The sequence below is a fragment of the Pezoporus wallicus genome, unplaced genomic scaffold (assembly GCF_028554395.1).
Source record: "Pezoporus wallicus isolate ANWC-B61680 ecotype Strahan unplaced genomic scaffold, APGP_CSIRO_Pwel_v1 contig_8488, whole genome shotgun sequence".
In the NCBI taxonomy this organism is placed as follows: domain Eukaryota; kingdom Metazoa; phylum Chordata; class Aves; order Psittaciformes; family Psittacidae; genus Pezoporus; species Pezoporus wallicus.
In genome coordinates, this window is record NW_026641095.1 from 362,432 (window position 1) to 369,632 (window position 7,201).

Sequence of the window (7,201 nt, forward strand, 5' to 3'; positions counted from 1 at the left end):
AGTGGTGGTGCTGGAGAGAGTGGTGGTGCTGGAGAGAGTGGTGGTGCTGGAGACTGGTGGTGCTGGAGAGAGTGGTGGTGCTGGAGAGAGTGGTGGTGCTGGAGAGAGTGGTGGTGCTGGAGAGAGTGGTGGTGCTGGAGAGAGTGGTGGTGCTGGAGAGAGTGGTGGTGCTGGAGAGAGTGGTGGTGCTGGGAGAGAGTGGTGGTGCTGGAGAGAGTGGTGGTGCTGGAGAGAGTGGTGGTGCTGGAGAGAGTGGTGGTGCTGGAGAGAGTGGTGGTGCTGGAGAGAGTGGTGGTGCTGGAGAGAGTGGTGGTGCTGGAGAGAGTGGTGGTGCTGGAGAGAGTGGTGGTGCTGGAGAGAGTGGTGGTGCTGAGAGAGTGGTGGTGCTGGAGAGAGAGAGAGTGGTGGTGCTGGGAGAGTGGTGGTGCTGGAGAGAGTGGTGGTGCTGGAGAGAGTGGTGGTGCTGGAGAGGGTGGTGGTGCTGGAGAGAGTGGTGGTGCTGGAGAGAGTGGTGGTGCTGGAGAGAGTGGTGGTGCTGGAGAGAGTGGTGGTGCTGGAGAGTGGTGGTGCTGGAGAGAGTGGTGGTGCTGGAGAGAGTGGTGGTGCTGGAGAGAGTGGTGGTGCTGGAGAGAGTGGTGGTGCTGGAGAGAGTGGTGGTGCTGGAGAGTGGTGGTGCTGGAGAGAGTGGTGGTGCTGGAGAGAGTGGTGGTGCTGGAGAGAGTGGTGGTGCTGGAGAGAGTGGTGGTGCTGGAGAGAGTGGTGGTGCTGGAGAGAGTGGTGGTGCTGGAGAGAGTGGTGGTGCTGGAGAGAGTGGTGGTGCTGGAGAGAGTGGTGGTGCTGGAGAGAGTGGTGGTGCTGGAGAGAGTGGTGGTGCTGGAGAGTGGTGGTGCTGGAGAGAGTGGTGGTGCTGGAGAGAGTGGTGGTGCTGGAGAGAGTGGTGGTGCTGGAGAGAGTGGTGGTGCTGGAGAGAGTGGTGGTGCTGGAGAGAGTGGTGGTGCTGGAGAGTGGTGGTGCTGGAGAGAGTGGTGGTGCTGGAGAGAGTGGTGGTGCTGGAGAGAGTGGTGGTGCTGGAGAGAGTGGTGGTGCTGAGAGAGTGGTGGTGCTGAGAGAGTGGTGGTGCTGGAGAGAGTGGTGGTGCTGGAGAGAGTGGTGGTGCTGGAGAGTGGTGGTGCTGGAGAGAGTGGTGGTGCTGGAGAGAGTGGTGGTGCTGGAGAGTGGTGGTGCTGGAGAGAGTGGTGGTGCTGGAGAGAGTGGTGGTGCTGGAGAGAGTGGTGGTGCTGGAGAGAGTGGTGGTGCTGGAGAGTGGTGGTGCTGGAGAGAGTGGTGGTGCTGGAGAGTGGTGGTGCTGGAGAGAGTGGTGGTGCTGGAGAGAGTGGTGGTGCTGGAGAGAGTGGTGGTGCTGGGGAGAGTGGTGGTGCTGGAGAGAGTGGTGGTGCTGGAGAGGGTGGTGGTGCTGGAGAGAGTGGTGGTGCTGGAGAGGGTGGTGGTGCTGGAGAGGGTGGTGGTGCTGTCCGTCCATCCCCTCGCAGCTCAGCACAGGGGGATCCAGCTCAACTGGACCATGGTGCTTGGCTGGGCTTCCCCTCTTCAGGCTGGCGTTGTGCCCCCTGGCACAAGGGTGAGAGCCGAAGGGAAAGCACTCACTTGGGGGGAGCCAGAGGCCATCTCCTGCTGGTTCTCACCAAACTGACCCCGTTCCTGGCAGCACCTCAGATTTGCAGAGAAATGGAGCATTTCTGCTGGCTGGGAAGGAAATCCCATCCCATCCCATCCCATCCCATCCCATCCCACCCCATCCCACTGAGTGGTTTGGGCTTGGAGGAATGAAACCGGTGACAAATGAGTAATGCAAAGTCCCCTTGAGATGAAAACCAGACCCGTGCCCGTCGCCTTGGTAGGTCCTGTCCTGCGTTTGTTTGGTTGCTTTCTCTTCTATTTAATGAACCAAATCCCTTTCCCCCAGGGCCTGGCCCCAGCCCTGGGGATTGTGCCCATGCTGAGCTCAGACCCTGGGTTGGCCAAGCCCATCACCCACCATCAGGGCCACCACTCCCATAGGGGCACAACCATGGAGGGGAGAGCTTTTTGGGGACAACAGAAGGAACCCCCTTGACTTGTTGGCACTGCAGAGCAGCTGGGCACCACTACGGCCCCTTGGACTGAGCTCAGTGGGTGATTAATGGGAACATCATGGGGTTTTGACACAGGACGAGTCCTCCTGCCAGAGCTGGGGACCCTATGGAGTGTGCAGAGCCATTTCCAAAGAAAAAAGGGGTTTAGGAGCCTGCAACTGTCTGATGCCCATAAATCTCCCTCCAAAAATCACAGCTTCCCACCCTGCCAAACCACCTCCCACGTGAGCATCCTTCATCCCCCTGAGGCCAAACCCAAACAGGCACTGCCTGTGAACCTGGATACCATGGATCTGGGGGAAAGCCAGCATCTCCCTGAAGCCCCCTTGCTGACCCCTTTCCCCACAGGTCTCTGGAAATTCCAGTTTGCTGGGAAGCTGGGAAAAATGGTTGGTTTGGCTCCAATTTGGCTGGTGCCCAAGCACTGATGAATGAGGTTTCCTGTGCTCCACCAGCCTCTGCTCTCAGTGGGGCTGGGGAGGGGTTTTCCTGGCTCTGGGGCTCTGCAGTGTCCGTGCAGTGCTGGTATCCAGAGATCCCAGCAAGGGAGGCCTTTCCCAAGGTTGGTATTTCCAGTGGGTGTCAGATCTCCATTGTTGTGCATGTGAGCACCTCCAGGGCTGGTGCAAGAGGGGCTGCTGCTGCTGTGGGACTTTGTGTTGGGCAAGGCTACATCTCCAAAGCTCTGTGGCATCCCATCCTACAAAGCTTTGGCTGGGATCAAGCAGAAACACATCCCACATGTAGGTGAAGCGGCCCAGGAAGGCAGGTGAAATGCTTGTAACCTTGAAGACATCGGTCCCTCTGTGTTGCCCTGAATCCATGCTGTGCCCCAGCGCCCACCAAGGATGGGCTCAGAGACATCCATGAGGCAATCTGCAGAGCAGAGGGACCGGTCCCCACTCTCCCCACCCCTCTCAGGGGTGCTGGGGTGGGTAATGGACACCCATGTGCTCCCAGAGTGCAGTACCACAGGGGGACGGGAGGTATCCAAGGATGTGAGAAACGTGTTGCCACGGAGACGGATGCTGAACTGCTGGCAGGGATGCAGGCGTGGGGATGCTGGGTGAGACGTGGTGTCCCCGCCGGCTGCCCTGGGCCAGGAGGATGCTGCCCATCATCTTGCATTGCCATCACCAGCTGCATGGAGACGTTGTCCTCCCCCTCCATGGACTGCGTGTGCTGCCACACGTGTGCCATGGCCGGACTCTCACTGCAGCGTGTCTGCACTTATGAAGGAGCAGGACTTGCTCCCAGCATTTGGGATAAGCTCCTTGGCTTGCCAGGCCTCCAACCCCCCGCCCCGGCGGAGGCAGAGATGCCCCTGGTGCAGTTCCACACCCCAGAGTCACCCAGAAATGAGGAATTAAGGAGTCTGACAGCAAGTCTTTCTTAGGGGAGATGTAAAGCATCAGCTCTGAGAGCAGTGGGAGAGGGTGGTTGTGCAAAGGATGCTCCTTTGGGGGCATTTGTGGCCCTGGTGCTGGCTGGGAAGAGCTGGTGATTTTTCTGGGTATATCCCAGCCCTATAGCTCAAGCCCATTTCCCCCTTATTTTATCATTAATCACACTTTTGGGTTCCCCATCCCATTTCTCAAAGTGTTGAAGGGTGCTTCAAGACCTTTGTCCGTGTGATCCATCCCTCTGAGCAACCGAGTTGCTTCTGGAGGGAAGGGGAAGGATTCCCTCCTGACTTTGACCTCAAAAAGAGCTTGTTATATTGGCTGTGCAGCCTTATGTGTTACTTTCCCCAGTGGCTGTGGTTTCCTGGGCATGACAGCTCTGGCACCCATTGGTACAAATCACTGCACAGAGCATCCTTCTTCCTCTCCCTCTGGACTCTGAGTTTAAAGGCTCCTGTTTTATTTGCTGATGAATTCAATCAATTATCACAGTGTACCATCCTCTAAGCTCCTTTCCCAGATGCAGTGATGCTGCCCTGAGGGAGAGGGGAGGGGAAAAAAACCACCTCAGCAATCCAAATATTTCATCTAAATGAACAGCTTTTATTCTGATCCTTTGGAAAAAGAGGAACACCCCAAAACCTGGGGTTTATCCAGTTTTTCCCTGGATAAAAGATGCATTTAAAGCCTGGGGAGTCCTCTCTGCAGAGGGATGGGGTGCAATGGGAAGCTCACCCCCGATCCTGGAGCAGTGATTGTGCTTTATCACCAGAAGTGCACACTCAGCTCTTGAGGGAGGCTGAAGGCAGCAGAAATGCTCCTTATCAGCATGATCCTCACCCCAGCACTCACTTGCCCTAGGACAAGGGTTTATGGCATCAGGAAGCTGGTCCTGGTGCAGGTGTCAGGGACACTTGTGAGCCGGGCTTGGCTGCATGGGGCAGCCCAAGTGGGGCCATGCTCTTGAGTGAGGCTAGAGGTGGATGGGAAGGGGATGGTTTCCACTCTAGGATCTCCTCAGGCTCCATCCCCTGCTCTGGGACCAGCCCAAGGATGTGCACTGACATTGAAAGGCCCTTATAAAGCAGCGAGCCATCAGCTCAGGGTCCTTAAATGATGCCCATGTCCTGGGAGGACACTAAATCTGTGCAGGATCCCAACAGTCAGCTCCTGGGGAGTCCTCGGTCACAGAGCAGACGTGACCAGTGCCAGGCATGTGGCTGGTCAAGCATTAAAAGCCTGGCCAGAAATTGTCCCCCCTCCTTCATCCTTTACCCTTCAGCCTTCATCCTTCAACCCTTCTCCTTTATCCTTCCTCCTTCACCTCTCAGCCTCCATTCCCTGTCATTCATCCCTCCACCTCCCTTCCTCACCAGCCAGGGTAAGGGAAGAGGCCAACGTGCTCCCTCTGCACCATCACCCAATAAAAGTCCATTGTTCCTCCCTTTCCCCCGCTTTCTTTAATAACCAAAACCAACCCCAGCTCTGTGGCACGTGAGCGTGACTGCTCAGGGAGCATCCATCATCCTCTGTGAGCCCGCAGAGCTTATCTCAGCTGCTGTTAAAGCCTGGCCATAAACGTGCCTGCAGCCTCTTCTGAAAGAGATGAAGTGGCTGCACCGGCCGCGCTGATGCTATCGCCGCCCGGCTCAGTGGAGCTGTGCTCCCGGCCAGCACGAGGACAAGGCAGCTGAATTGCTGCCAGGAGGAGAACCGGGGTCTTTTCCAGCCAGGCTGCTCCTACCCCCAGCCTGGGAAGGAGGCAGGTTCCCAAGGCAGCTTTGTTCCAGTTGGGAATCACGCATTTTCCAGCCTTCACAGGATGCCGTGGAATTGGGGATCGACCCCCAGATGTGAATCAGGGCTTAATGATTCCCCTTGGAATCAACGGGCCTTTGATTCTTTATCCTTATATTTAGTGATAAGATGCTAACTTTGCGCCCCAGTTTTGGGGTTCTGTGGGGGACCATTGTGGCTGTTTCAGGCAGCAGCTTGGATCTGCTGAGGAGCTGGGCTCTGGAACCAGCATCCTCAGGGGAAGCATCTTGCAAGCAAGCCTTTCTTAGCAATAAAAACTTGATTTAGGAAGGTAAAACCGAAGCAAACCCAGCAAAGTCAAAGAGGGTGCATCAGCAGAATGGTCATTTGGTGGTGTCTGGCAGAGGGAGGATGGGAACTGCTGGTTTCACCATCAGTTATCACTTCATGGTGCTCCTATTGATGCCAGGTTTGGCCAGGGAGCTGGCACAGCATCCACTGCAGTCAGGCACTGGAACGGGGCAGGGCTGGAGTCACCGTCCCTGCAAGTGTTCACAGACCATATGGACGAGGCCTCAGTGCCATGGGTTAGGGGTGCCCCTGACTGATGATCCTGTCCTCCAACAGGGTTGATTCGATGGAGCTGTGGCAGCCCTGAGCATCCCCGAGCCCCGCACCAGGACAGGCAGCGCTGGCTCTCCTGCCCGCCATCACCGTCCTGCAGCACAGGTTGGATTTTACTCTTGCCAGCTCAGGCAGATTTAATAAAGCCATTATGCCCCTGGCAATGTCTTTAATTAAAGAGCTGGTTACAAACGGCTCCTGTTGCAAGAGGAGAGTGCTCTGCATTGCAGGGGCTCATTTGGCTGGGGAGCTGCTGCTGCTGAATCCCTGTGCATGGGGCAGTGGCTTTGTCCCTGCTGTGTGGATGGGAGAAGCAACCATGGCCATTTAATCACATTGGGTTGAGGGCTGTGATGTGCTTTTGGCTGCTGGAAGCCATAGAATCATGGACAGTTCAGCTGGATGCGGTTGGGAGCAAGGATAAAGCTGTTTCTTTAGTGCATTGCTGGTCTCAGCTGAGGGCAAAGCTCGTTGTCCTGGCATATCCTAAAGGATGAACCCGCTCGGGGGCTTTTCCAAGGGTCTCAGCTGGACCAGGCACCCTCCAGCCCTTTCCGGCCGGGACACAGCAGCACAGCTCAAGGTCTGCAGTTTATGGTGGCTTTTATGGCTCGGCGGATCCCCTGCGGTAAACAACCCCCGCTGATAAAGCCGGGCTGCAGATGGGAGGTGACAGCAGCTCCCAGGGCAGCGCCATTCCCTGGGTCCTGCTGCACAGGGGCTGCTCCCCAGGATCAAGGCGGTGGCGATGGAACTCTGCCCTGGGCTGCAGCAGGGCCTGGACTTCGCTCTTGGTGCGAAGCATGGAACCATGGACCCATGGAACCAGGGGCTGGGTTGAAGGGACCTTAAAGCTCATCTCCAGTTCCAACCCTGGGACCTCGATTCTGCCCCCCAGCGCTTCCATTTGGCTTCCACTTTACTCAGCCCCTCCTGAGCAGAGGCACCCAAAGCCCCCATTGAGCCCCCCAACAACAGCCCCTCATCTTCTCCTCCCCAGTGGGAACGTGTGTTGTGGGGCACAATCCCCACCACCACCGAGGTGTGGTTCAGCACGGCCAGAACCCGGGGGCAGTCAGGGAGGGGGATGCTCAGGGGCTGGAGCAGATCCCAAATGGAGCCAGGCTGAGAGCATTGGGGCTGCTCAGCGTGGAGAAGAGAAGCTGCGTGGAGACCTCAGAGCAGCTTCCAGTGTCTGAAGGGGGCTACAAGGATGCTGGAGAGGGACTCTTCATCAGGGACTGTGGTGATAGGACAAGGGGTGATGGGTTCAGACTGAAACAG